Below are 14,378 nucleotides of genomic sequence, written 5' to 3' on the forward strand. Positions count from 1 at the left end.
AAGTGGCCCAAATCTACCTTCTTCCTCATTTTTTCATTTTGTTAGACTGGGCAGAAAACAAGAGAAAATTTGCCCAACACTTGCTCCATCATTGGTTCTCCAGAGCTTTCCAGCAGAAGTCAGATTACCTAAGGCCTGGTGTAGCCTGGGCAGCGCTGATGAGGCTCTGGCTGAAGCCTTGGCATTGATTCTCACAGGGCTTTGGCTGTGCTGTGTGGTCACCTCTTTAGTTGCTGGATTGTAGGGGGACCTGAGGTAGCCCCAAGGAGAGGGCAGGAGCAGCAAGGGATTCCTTTGGGGATATGGGCACAACAGCATTTGTCAATGGAGAGATAAAGAGTCCACTCGTTTAACAACCAGAACAACAGAACTCATCTCTGTTGATGTCTGAGTCATCATCTCTGGGATCTTACCCCCTCACAACACTGATGGAGCAAGGAAACATGTTCACTGAGGATAATATTTACCTTAATTCAGGTTTTTCAAACCCAGCCTTTCCTACCTCCATTTGCTGTGGACCTAGTAAATGACAAAGCTTCACTTAGTTATCTGGAGTGGACACGGACTCCAGCATTTTCTCCTAGAGTTTTTGTCCAGCTGGTCTCACAGCCGTAGAGGGATGGCAGCAGCTTGTCAAAGATTCTCATTTTCAAGGGTGGGCAGGTACAAAGGCATTAACTTGTGGAAGCTTCATCTGGAATGGGGACCAGCCCTGTGCCAAGATGCTGGAGGTACCTGCTAGTTCTTGGCTCTGGATGAGCAGAAGCTGTCTTTGGATGGATTTTGTAGGGTTTTTTGGATAGCTTTTCTTAAAAAGACCATTCATCTTTTCAGGAGTCATAAATGGAATTACAAACTGATTTTCCAATTAGAGTTTTAAAACAGCGGTAACAATCAAATCAACAGCAGCAGCCACCCTCTGGAAGGTGCCATTAGGTAGTAACTGTGAGCTTGAGGCAAGCACAGACACTTCTCTTTCAGGGACCTTGCAGTACTCTGGTTGAGGATCATTATCTGGTTTGATGGTTCCCACCTTTTGTTGTTAATGCTTTCTCTCTTTTTTTTTTTTTTTTTATTTTTTAAAGATGGAGTCTTGCTCTGTCGCCCAGGCTGGAGTGCAGTGGTGCGATCTTGGCTCACTGCAACCTCTGCCTCCTGGATTCAAGCAATTCTCCTCCTCACCCTCCCAAGTAGCTGGGATAACAGGCATGCGCCACCATGCCTGGCTAATTTTTTGTATTTTTAGTAGAGATGGGGTTTCGCCGTGATGGCCAGGCTGGTCTCGAACTCCTGACCTTGTGATCCGCCTGCCTCAGCCTCCCAAAGTGCTGGGATTACAGGTGTGAGCCACCGTGCCCAGCCTTGTTGTTGATGCTTTCTTTGCCACTTCCAGCCCTGACCTGGCCTGTACCGGAGCCTTTCCAGTGTTCTTTTAACAAAGCATCCAGCAGTTCTTAGAAATACCTCTGGTGAAGTTCCATAGCCTTAAAGATCTGTTTCTGTAATTGTTAGAATTCAGTGCATCTAAGGTGTGTGTTAACACTTCTATAATGTGCTTAGCAAAGACTAAATCTGCCTGGAGGTGATTTCCTTAGCATTCCTGAATTCTTGGTTCTAGGTGGAATGAAAACAAAAAACAGAGATAGCACTAGTGAGTTCGTTGCTTACATTAGTAGTCCTCTCGTGAACATTTAACTGTGCTCTTGGCAAGTTTTGCGATCCATCTGGTCCAGTATTTTGGTCACAAGTAAAAATTTGCTTGGTGGAGCTCAACGTCCCACCCCCTGCTTTGTGTCAGGTCTAAAATGTGCACTGTTTGGGAAAGGAAAAATAGCCCCGGGCTGTAATCGCTAACACACAAATAAAACGTGTTGTAGTTTTATTTTCTCTGCCTTTTCCCATTTAAAAAGAAGGACAAATATAGGACTCATATAACTGGCAATTTCCTAGGAAAGAAAAAGAAAAGGCATGAGGTGGTTGGGTGATTTTCTTTTTCTTTAGCTATCACATTAACCCTTGGTATTTTACTACCTAGATAACAAGATGCTAGGCAGGATGTAAAACATTTTTGGTAATTTTTCGAAATAGTTGCAAAATTTCTAGGCCATCCTGCGCTGACTTAACAACACATGTTGGGATAGGATAGTGACATTTATGGTCTGCTTGTTGGCAAGAGAAGGTCTGTGAAACATTGTGCAATAAACAAAGTGTGTTTCTTCCATTCCCTCACCTCGCTGTCCGATTGTTCTCTTGAGGCACCTCCCTGCTTCTTTCACCCACTCCTCTACTCTACCCAGGTTTTCACTGTGTTTCTTCCATTCCCTCACCTCGCTGTCTGATTGTTCTCTTGAGGCGCCTCCCCGCTTCTCTCACCCACTCCTCTACTCTACCCAGGTTTTCACTCTGCTTACATTTGTCAAGAACCCCAAACTATGTCTCCTGGACCCAATTCTGGCTCCCTTCTGTCCTCTCCTATTTAAAACCTACCACCCCCAAATCTTACTCCCAAAAGATTCCTTATCAGCGCTTAGGGAGAAAGTCAGCTGACTGATTCTTTGGTCATTTTCACCAACACCACAATTAATATGTAGGTTATTGTCTGCCAGGATCTGGGACTATGGAGGTAAAGAAGACCCAGTCATTTCCCTAAAAGAACTTAACCTAAATGTGATTTGGATATGCTCCTTGAGTGAGTTTGGACTCAGGATCTACAAATGCCCTTCAAACTTAGATTCTCAGATCTAAAGCTTAGATTCTTAGATCTAAAGTTATATAATGAATAACCCTATAGAATGAATCTCTAATGGTAGAATTTAAGATATCCTGTTAAGCTGGTCAAGAAATGTTAAAGGCTAAGTGATCTAGTGCCTCTGAAATTGTACCCTGTTTATTCCACCTGCCCGTAAAGTCATTAGCAGAGCAGTTTTTACAGAAAAACAAAAAACAAAAAACTTCTTTGGTTCTCAAGTTCCTAATCTGTGAAAGAAGACTGAGTTAGATGATAATAAGATCTCTTTATGCTTCATCCCACATTCCTGATATTTTGTTTGGCAAACATGAAGTATGAGGAAGTTCTGTTTAACTACTTGAGTGTTGTTGAAAGTTTGCTTCCTCAACTGTCACTATATTGATATTAGTTTAAAAATTTATACAATTTTTTGTAGCTACATTTCAGAATGCATTGCTTAGTTTTTCAATTTAAAAACTAGTTCTTTGTTGAATGGGTGATAAATAGGACCACATTTCTTTTTGTTCTTTTCTATTTAATAATCAGTTTCCAGAAATCTTGCTTTCTGCTCTCATGTTGGAATAAAAATTGAAAAAGCATTTGCTTATATAAGATTTTTACATAGTTTCCTTCTTTTAAATTTTATGTTGGTTTCCTGCTGCCTGGTTAAAGTAGAAAATGATGAGGTTTGAAATATGTTTCTATTTTGGGGGGAAATTAAAATTAAAAGACAAAAATAAGTAAATATATAGCCAGATGTTCTGGTCATTGAGGGGTGTTAATTCCATATCTTTGGTTTCCTTGATTTTGCCTACCTCAGTCATATATATATATATTTTTTTTTAAATTATAATTTACAAGATGTCCAATTTTTTTTAACTCTTGGCAGTTACCTATCACTGTTAGACTGGTGTGACCTTTTAGAATATTTTGGGAGGAGAAAAAATAGAGCATTTATTGCAGTCATGTTGAAACTCTGCTTCGATATGATATGCAAATCATTACATTTAAAATTCCATTTTGATAACTTTCACACTGTGGCATTTCTTGAGCCCTCTCTCACATGTCAAAGAGATGCATATAGATTGGAAACTATTTATATTCAGGGAACCTCAAATGGTACTATAAATATAGTTGTAAAATGTCAAGTTATTCGCATGCTGGTGAATTAGATGTCCTAAAAATTTTTGTAATCCCAGATATATGCTTGTTTCTATTACCAAGGAACATGGGAATATACTACAAATAATGCATATCATTGTTTTCTTTCTGCTCTATTTTAGTATAGTTTTGTTTTATATTTTGATTTAATTTAGCTTTTACAATTAAGAGCCCACGTTCAAATAGATGTGATATGAAACTGTTCTTAAAGATATTTGATTCTTTTTTCTACTGAATTATATGGGTTATACACTTAAGAAGTGTTTAATAATGTTGGTCATTATTACAAGAGTGATTTTTTTGGAGGAAATTTTTTGTTATATCTTGCTATGAAGTCTCCCTGCCTTTCCTTCTTTTTTCACCTATATTCTGTTTCTATTGCAGTTTGCAGAAGTGAAGATGCCTCATTCATCTTTTTATATCACAGTTCCTAGTCTGCAGTCTGTCCAATACTGAGTACTAAAGGAAAGATGAATAAATGATCTATATTTTTAAAAGCGCTTTTTAATATCTTAGTTTCAAATGTTACTCTGGAAGTAATTAGGATCTGCAAATTCTTGTTAAAAAATGTTTTAGAATAAGGCATTGTGAAATTATTTGTTATTTTTAAATTATAAACAAAAGTCCAGCCCTTTTCTGTGGAAGAGAGAAAGAACAGGGTGTGAAAAGAGGAAGAAATAATTAATTTGACTTTAAATCCTTGGGTAGGCAAGGTGCTGAGCTTGGAATTTTTTCATATGCTATAAGCAAAAATAAAGTAAGCTTAGAAGGTGTTTTCTTGCATCATTCAGTTTTTCAAAACATGTAGTTGGCCAACATTTCAGCTGATATATACATGAAAAGACGGCATATTTTTAATGGATAGAGTAAGTGGTGTATGATGAGGAAAGAGTACATGACTACATGAATTCAGAAATGAGAATTAAACACTGTGTCAGTCTGGGTCAAATGAGGAGACAAAAACCACAAAGGAATTTAAACAGGAAGTTTAGTGTAAGGAATTACTAAACTAAGATAGGAGAGTAACTATGAAGATGTAAAGAGAACTCAGTAAGTGCCCTAAGGCTGAAGAAAAATATGCAAGGAAGGACACACTTAGAAGCCACTCCCCAAGGCTGGGTTCAGACTGCTTTGGAGAGGATGTGGATGTCGCTCCCTGTGATGGCACAGAAGTTTGCTGGCTTTGGGGTACAGGCAACCTGAGGCTGGTGGGGAGTTGGAGTATCATGGTGGGCACAAGGCCTGCAGCATGCAGGGTCTGTGTGGGAGGCCTGTGGAAAGGTGGTTACTCAGCCTCACGACAGGGCTGCGTAGTCACTAAGGGGCTGCATGCTCTGCACACAAGACTGGAGCAGAGATGTCCCTATATACGTGCACCGCTGAAGGACAGTGAAGCAGCAGCAAGAAAACGTCAAAACACAGTACTCTGGAGCCATTACAGTGTCCTTGCGGCGCCCTCTACTGACAAGGCCTAACACTGAGCTCACTCTAACTAACTAATATTGAGCTCACTCAATGTTAGGCTTTGAGTAAAGAAGAAATGTTTCCAGTCCAGTCCATTATCACAGAGCAGCTATTAAGGGGTGTATTTGGAGTTGAGCGGTGATCACCTGACGGTTGGCACAACCCCAAATCCCAAATCCCAGTTTAGCCAGGGGCATTTTGTTTTGTTGTGATAATTTATAAACAAATCAACAGGAGCTCATTTCTCTTGCAGGGTTCACTCTCTATCTTGTAACTGAAGTACTCAGTAAAAAATTGTGCAGTTTTGCTGGGTTTCTCCACTCCGTCCTTCACCGTTAGGCCAGATCCTTTGTGTCCAATCACATTTCTGCATGGCTGTTCATTCATCAAACCTAAATATAAAAATAAAGATTTTCAATGGCCAGGCAAAATGTGTTCATGATAATAAGATTGATTTTGATACTTTAAAAATGTTCACATATTAAAATCAAGAAATACCCACTTGTCTTACGAAAGCCAGCTCTTTCAGATTGTATGCATGGTATATGCCTTTTTACATTATTTGTAATATACTGGGTTTTCACCATTGTAAATACAGCCACTCTGGGCCTGAAAACTCTCCTGGCTCTTATTTGTGTAGCTCTATCTCATAAGGCTTAGTAAGAGCAAGAGATAATCACATTTAACAAAGCCATTTCTTTTTGCTATTAACATGCTTACCTTTACACTTGATGGCAACAGCTGAATCCCTCCATTAGGCATCATTAAAATTATTCTTTGGGTTATTTTGATTAATGCTTTTTACTTTCATCGTGCTCCCTCTTGGTCCTAAATTGTAAGAGCAGTTAAATAGGAGTGTTCAGTGGAGTGTGTCTGCCATTCATTGTTATGCATATATTTATGTGTTTTGTGTACTTTCTTAAATAGAAGCTTCATAAAAATGAGTGTACTGGAAGAAATGTTTATATAAAATTACATTTTGCAGAGTTTGATTTTATAACATGATCATACAAGAGAGAATGTTAAGGAGTAGAAAGCAGCATCTGCATTGTAAGGTCTCATCATGGTACCACAATCTAATAGTAATAGTAATAATAATGCCTTTTTTTCTTTTGAATGCTGACTATGGCCAGCCATGTTCTAAGTGCTTTACTGCACTAACTCATTTGATCCTTACAAAAACCCATGTATGAGGCAAGTACTATTCTTATTCCCACTTTAGAAGTAGAAATATTAAAGCAGAGTTTAAATAACTTCCCAAGGCTACCTGGCTAATCAGTGCTGTGCAGAAGTTTGAACCCAGGCACTAGTTTCAAAGCTCTCATTCTGAACCACTGTGAATCATACTGCCTGCAGGATCATTGGAAGAGATTTTTTTCAATTGTACTGCCAATCTGACAAGACAGGAAGAAATGCTCAGATGCTAAATACCAAGTGAAATTTGGAAACCCAGAGAGAGCTCTGGAGGCTGACTTTCACCCTGAACTTGCTCTTAGGTTTTTACAACCTCCAGAGCCACAGAAGGAAAACTCTAGGCCCACCCAAGTTGAACTGTATAATTAGCAAAGGCTCCTCCCACCATGGAACTGGTACCTCTAAGCTATATTCTCTTGGTAATGGCAAGCTAGAAAAAAACCTGAGACTCCTCCAAGGAAAATTTTCTGTCTTGAACCTTAGAGCTATGTGGAGGAGCAAAAAATAAATCTCTTCAGAAAATCTGTAACCACAGAGCAGCTTGTGGATTTACAACTGAAATTCACACTAGCTGAATGGTCAGAAAAACATTCAGCTTAGAATCTAATTAAAATGGTACCAGGTTGGTAGTCGCTCTTGTCACCCAGCAGAAGCAAATGCAGATTCTTTGTGAAGGAATTCTTTCTTTATTTGACCATAAAGAACCCTTACAGAATTCCTAAAATACATTAGCTCCCATTCAAAAATCTCAAAACACACACAAAAAATAAATCATTATGAAGAAGAGTCAGCAGAATCAACTTGCAAAGACTTCAGATACTGAATTTATCAGACATAATACATAAAATAAGTATGTTTACTATGTTTACAAAAATGGAAGAGAAGATTGAAAATATGTCTAAGGAGCAAGAGTATTGAAATAACAAAGAAAATTTGAAAATTAAGCAGATACAACTTATTAACTAAGATATAGAAATTTAAATTAAAAGCTTGATAGGCAATCAATGACAGATTAGATAGAATCAAATAAAGAATTAATAAGCTAGGAGATAAAATTGAATAAAGTATTTAGAATGTAGTAGACACAAAAGATGAAAAATATAGAAGGGGGCTAAAAGACAAGGAGAAGAGTGAATTTTCCAGAAGTGGTTAAAGATACCAACACATTAAACAAGACTAAGTGTTTAAAAGAGATCCGTATGCCTAGATATGGCACAGTAAAATAGCAGAGTACCATGACAAAGAGAAAACCCTTAAGCGGTCACAGAGAAAAGACATGTAGCTTTCAAAGGAGCGGTTCAACTAACTATAGTGATGACAAGGCAGAAAATAGTGGGACAATGTCTTCAGAATACAGAGAGAAAATTAGCCTGTAATTGTTTGCTCAGCCAAATCTGTCTTTCAAAAATGAGGATAAATAAAGCAATTTTCAGACCAGGGAAAGAGGAGCAACATATTTTCGTGAAAGGAGGTTCTAAAATATGTACTTTGAGAAGAAGGTAAGAGATCATGAATAAAAAGATTAGAGTTAAAAGAAGGGACAAAAAATAAAGCGGTAAATATGTGGGTAAATTTGAATCAACAGTGACTTCTTGTGAGCTTAAAAAGCCAAAATATGTGTCGTTTATAGCATGTCAGTCAGGAGGTGATTACATATAACATATTATTTAGGAAGAAGGTAAAGAAATTAGCAATGTTTAGGTTTTGATATATATAATTTCAGTATTTTCAGAATAACCACTAAATTATATTAAATATAACTGGACAAATTATTCCAGTTAAGAGACAAAAATTATCAATCTGGATTTTAAAAAATGTTGGCAACGTGCTGCTTCCAAGAATCATCTTCACAACACATAAAGAAAAGTTGAAATGAAAAGTATGTAAAATTATATGCCAGGCAGAATCCTACCAAAAGAAACCTGGTAAATTAATAATGGAATTTAAGGCAAAAATATTATTAATTTTAAAGAAGGTCCTAGCAGGTTCCATTTACCAGAAACATCAAACAATTCTAAACGTTTATATACTTATTATGTTACTACTATGACCCCAAAATATATAAAGTCAAAATTATTGAAATCACAAGGAAAAATAAAACAGTCTTGTTATCATGGGGCAGATTTTAATTTCTTTGTCACTCGGTTTAATTGGTTTATCAAGCAGGCAAAAAAACAGTAACGCAGTTAGTGTTAAGCTTGTTGTGAAAGACATATAAAGAAGGCTGCATCCAACATTTGAAGTGGGAGAGCATTTTAAGGGCATGTAAAATACTTAAGAAAATTGACTGCAATGAAAATATTTAAGAAAATTGCACTATAAACTCAGTAACAAAAACTAGAAGAAAACCTGTATGTTTGGAAATTATGAAGCATGCATGCACATAAGTCACAAGACAAAGCAGAGATTATGGGAAATGTAAAATATTTAGAAATAAATAGTAATGAAAATACATAGAATCTATGTTAAAACTTATGAGATATAGCTGAATAGTACTTAGAAATGTATTGAAGAAAGGCTGAACATTAATGAGATGAAAGCATCTATGCTGTACTGTTCCCTATCAAGTTGGTTAAACTAGGAACTATGTTTCCCAGAATCTCCTTCCTTGTATAGGAAGGCCAAAAGATGAACTTGTAGGAGACTGGGGGGTACAATCAGTGAAGCAGTGGCCTTCGTTCTCCAGAGTGCTTCAGGGTGAGATGGGATGATGAACAGAAATAGAGGCAGGTGCAGGCAGGTTCTGGCTTGTCTTCATTTTCGTCCTCTCTGCATCTAGCTCTTCTTCCCTCTGGCTGGCCACCCCAGGTTCTTTGCTTTGGACTCATAAAAGGTGAGCTTTCCTTAGACCTCTCTGTGCATCCCCCACTTTGTAGGTTCACTTTGGTGTATATGAGCCTGGCTTCCGAGTTCCTTGCATACAAACTCTGACTGGTCCTCCTGCTCCAGGGCTTCAGAAGAAGTGACTGGTGTCCCCACCAGGATCAGTACCACCGCCTTCACTTCCCCAGCCCCTCCCACAGTGGCAAAGTCTAATTGCTGTAAGCATTCCTCCTGTCACATCACTGGTAATGGTTCTGCATCCCTGACTGGTACAGCATCCAGCCTCAGTTAGAAAAAATAACCACCTAAAAACCCCTCAGAAAATGAAAGGATATAATGAAACAAGAACTGGAATTAAGTGGAAAAAATTTTTTTTACATTAGACAGGATCAAGAAAGCCAAAAGTTTGTTCTTTGAAAAGATGAATAGAGTTGACAAACCTCTGCCAAGATTGATCAAGGAAAACAAAAAGAGAAAAGCCATAAACAAATGATGTTAGTAACTGCAGTTAGGGCAGAGATTTAAATCTAATAAAAGAATATTTTGAACAAATTTGGGGCTAATACATTTTAAATCTTAGACACAATTCCTAACTTATTAAAACTGACTCAAAGGCTACAAAGACCTAAGTAGCTTATAACCATTAAAAATAGGAGTAAAAAATCTCTTAAGTTGGGTGATGGGTCATGAAGATTCATTATAACATTCTCTTTACTTTCGTGTATGTTTGAAAAATCTCTGTAATAAAAAGTTAAAAATTAAAACAAAATCTTTCCATAGAGAAAACAGCAGGCCCAGATGTTTTTATCACATAAGATGATTGAGGATTAAATGAGATAATACATATAAAGTACTTACAACAGAGTACTTGGCACAATATTAAGTGGTCAGTAGATCTTCGCTATTATCACTCTAAACATTCCTCGGGCTTGTTTGCAGGGTCTCTCTTCAACCTATACTGAGGTACAAAAGTAGAGTTTAAAATAGATAATCTCTGAAAACCTCATACAGGTAGACACAGAGGTTAAGGTCATAAAAGCATTTTTTATGTGCTTTTACAATAATCAGGCTGAAATCTTCCTTATATTACCAATTCATTTATTTAGCAAATTGTTTACTAAGGCATGGGTTAAAGTTAAGATTCGGCCTAGCCCCTATCAGGTAAACCGTCTTTAATGTGCGATAGTTTCTGAACTTCAGTGATGAGGGTCACAGCATGATGGATAGCTAGGAACTTGCTTTAATCTTACTTTCTATTATCGAGAAATTCAGAAAAATTGCCAAAATAGTGTCATTGTTCAGGTGTTCCAGAATAAATGTATAGAATTAACATTTTAGCATGCTCTAGAATTGCAGCTCAAAATCTTATCCCCTAAAGACACAAAACATTCTGATATATATGTATTCATAAAGGAGAGTACAGGCAGCCCCCAGCTTAAGAGATGGGTGGGTTCTGGAATATCATTGTACCTTAGTTCTTGAGTCACGGAGGTGAGGAGTTACAGACTTGGGAAAGGGTTTCAGGAGCAGGGGACAGGAGTGTGCATCAGGAATTGTTAGGATAAAGAAGACAAAGAGAAGGGTGGTATGCAGCCACATTGGTGATTGTAGAAGCAGCCTGAGCCCCAGCTGAGCATAAAGCCAGATAGCTCTCCCGATTTCATGGGCTGGTTTGCTTTTAGTTTAATCCACTAGTTTAGCGCTTGTGACATGGTGGACATGATTCTTAAGGAGGAAAAGGTTTATAATGATTTCTTCTGTGAAATTTCATGCTCACACTCAGATAATACATTCAGTCCAGGCTCAACAATTTCTTTCTTATTTTTTTTTTTTTTGTGTGTGTGTGTAGTTGTTGAAATAGTTCAAGGAATGAAGCTGCCACATGGTGTTGCCCTTTGAGTCTTGTAGTTAATTTTTATATGGTAAAGACTTGCGCTCCCAGGAGTCCCATCTGACATGAGACTGTTCTCTCCTGTCATGTACATGTGGTGTGAACTGCCTCCTTTTACTAATTAACTTGCTTCCTTTTATTAATTAGTGCTCATTTATGCTTTAGTTTATTGCATGCTCCAGGTTTTTTTTTTTTAGAGATACTCCCTAAATCATATTCCCCCACCCCTTTATTATCTACTCTTCAGTCACTCACTAGATATTTATGGAGCCCCTGCACTGTGAGGACCTGAGCTGGGTGCTTCAGAGGATACCATGATGGGTAAGACACTGTCTCTGTTCACAAAGAATGCAAAGCAGAAAGAGAGAACAGGCTACTGTGTAGCTGTAGTATCAGGCAGAAGATAAGCACCATAGTACAATGTTTTCTGAGAATTCAAAGGAAGAGGAGGTTGAATGCTGACTGTCCTGAGCTGTGAGGCCTTAAACAAGTTACTTAACATCATCAGGCTTCAATTTCCCCATCTGGAATGTGGGGCTTATATTATACATATTGCTTTGGTGTTTTCAGGAATAGAAATGATCTGTATAAAGCACCGTGTGTGGGAAACAGGCTCTCCTTCAGGAAAGCCATTATCATCAAATCAGCAAATAATCATTGTGCACCTACTATGTGCCAGTGGCTCTTCCAAGCCCAAGAGATACATTGGTGAATACAACAAAGAGCCTTGTCTTCGTGAAGCTTACATTGTATGTAGTAAATGATATTAAAACATTATTAATTATCAAATACACAATAAACAAAGATCTCTTGCTGTTACTATTAGAGTATCCATTTGGAGGAAGCTGGAAAGGTATACATACATATGTTTAACAGTCCAAGATGGAAATAATTTGGGGAGGGGTAGAGGTAGAGGAGAGGAAATCACAGGCACCAAAGTGTGGGCTGGGAGATCTTCATAGGACGGGCTTAGGGAAGGCTGTTGAGGGGTGTTTTGGGCCAGGGCATGTGGCTAACCCTGGAGTGGGGAATGAGTGCCAGGCCAGGGAGTTTATAGACAGTGATAAACCGTGGAGAGCCATCAAGGATTTTTAACCTGGAATATGACTTGATCAGAGTGGAACTTTAGGAATTTTAATGTGTTAGTGATGCAAAAAGGGGATGGGAGGGAGAGAGACTAGACTAGAAGTTGGAGAGATCAGGTCATTGCAAAATTTAGTTTAAAAAAAAAAAAACACCTGAAAGGAATGAATTGGTGCCATCCTCTGTCATTTAGTAAGTCTATATTGGGAACTTTTAAAATTTGATTTTTCAAAGTCTTATTAACATGTAGTACACAAATTCTAAGTGTACTTGACTGATTTTTAACAATTGCATATTTCATCTATAGCCCTGGTAAACACCATCCAGATCGAGATGGAGCACATTGCCAGCACCTATATTGAGAGCTTTTACCTCAAAATGCAATGTGAGCACCATACACTGTAGCTTGTTTTAGGGAGGGATGGTGTGGATAAGTCTATGAGGTAAATCCTACCTAGCGCCAGCCGTCTTTTCAGCTCTCCGGTCCATCTCCCTCCCCTTCCTTCCTGAGCAGCCAGTTGCTACATTAACCAGACAGCAGGAAGAAAGGCAGACTGTGTCTACCAGCGTCTGCACCTCTTCCTGCGTTAACTTTTTAAGTGGGATACACGAGGCACATTTACCCTAATGGCCTCGGGCATGAGAGAATCACATATTATACCAGGCCCTGGGTTTCCTAAAGGGAAATGGCAGAAATACTTACAAGTAGCTTTAGTGTGGCCAGAACATACCCAAACAGACCGCAAATAGAGATCCTGTCAGCAAGTGTACAAGGGGAGGCTTCACTGGGTCTAGGGGCATGACTAGGGAGCAAGGGCCCTAGGGTCAGTGTTTTTTTGCCATTCTCCCTCTCAAAAGTAACTGTACGGTGTTCTCTTCGTATATAGGAAAGGACCCATTTTCGTTCCAGTGCTGGTGACTGCCTTGCCGTACACTAGTTGAATATCCATGCATCAGTTGTTATAAAGGACAACTGGGATTGGTTAAATTTAAAAGGGTAGATTCTTTTTAAGTTGTATCTCTTCAGCTTCTATAACTACTGTGAGGTCAGTTTTATGCTAGAGCAAATAAGAGAGCCATCCTATTAATAGGTAAATGGTATTGATTGAGCAAGAATGATGACTGAAAGTAGTGCTTTGTATATTTAAGTAGATGTAGGATTATATGCTCTGTGGAAAATAGAATTTGAAGGTTTTGTTCTACTTCACTAATTGGTTCGAGGCACTTTTCAGAATGAAGATGGGAAGTTTATACTTGGGGAGGTATATATGCAAAGTGAGAAATAGACAAGGATTCCTACCCTCATCGAAGAAATTGAATTTTAATCCTGGAAGGAGCATAAAATAGCTTTCCTTTTTTCCTTTTCTTTTTGCTTTATTCAACAGTTTTTTAAAAAGATTGATGCAGAGCTGCTCGGGGTGTGAGGTGGGGTGGGAAAGGCGAGGATGGAAGGGTCCTGTGAGGCCCTCTAGCATCTTCTCAGTATGAGTGGATTCAGCCCATGTCTTCTTAGCCCGCTCCAGTTCTTTCCGTACCTTTCCACTCCTTTGCTCAAAAGCCAAGTGCTGGTGTTATGAAATTTAAGAAAAGCTATTTCATTTCAAACTTATTGGTTGAAATCTCTCATTGGGATCGCAACATATTTTGGTTCTTTGGGATACTTTTTTCCATTAATAGGAGGTATGAAAATACTGTTTTATCTATTGTTTTCTTTTGGTATATAGTAGAATCAATTTCTTTAATTATTTCCTGAACACACTCCTGTAAAATATTTCTTCCTCCTGTCTGTGTAATTGTCATAGAATTGGCAAGGAGGCAGAAAAATTGGAATGCTTATGCATTGTTTATGGGAATCAAAAACAGTACAGCCATTATGGAAAGCAGTTCCACAAAACATTATAGAAAACATGTTCCTCAAAAAACTGAAAATAGAATTACTGTGTGATTCACCAAACCTACTTCTGGGTATATATCCAAAATAATTCAAAGCAGGGTCTCAAAGAGATATTTGCATGCTGAAATTCTTTACGCTAT

General features: G+C 38.2%; 1 protein-coding gene and 1 long non-coding RNA gene across 3 annotated transcripts in view; one reads left to right on the forward strand and one right to left on the reverse strand.

Moving 5' to 3' along the window:
- JAZF1 (JAZF zinc finger 1) overlaps positions 1-14,378 on the forward strand; it is a 354,660-nt gene that overhangs the window by 119,968 nt on the left and 220,314 nt on the right. The gene's annotated exons all lie outside the window — the stretch shown is intronic.
- The window catches only part of LOC134739851 (uncharacterized), a 97,020-nt gene continuing 88,713 nt past the window's right edge, over positions 6,072-14,378 (reverse strand). Inside the window, exons 2-3 of the long non-coding RNA XR_010126896.1 lie at positions 10,229-10,328; positions 6,072-6,181 (exon numbers count right to left, since the gene is read on the reverse strand). This is a non-coding gene — a long non-coding RNA (uncharacterized LOC134739851). The remainder of the gene's footprint in view (positions 6,182-10,228; positions 10,329-14,378) is intronic.

The sequence above is a fragment of the Pongo pygmaeus genome, chromosome 6 (assembly GCF_028885625.2).
Source record: "Pongo pygmaeus isolate AG05252 chromosome 6, NHGRI_mPonPyg2-v2.0_pri, whole genome shotgun sequence".
NCBI lineage: Eukaryota > Metazoa > Chordata > Mammalia > Primates > Hominidae > Pongo > Pongo pygmaeus.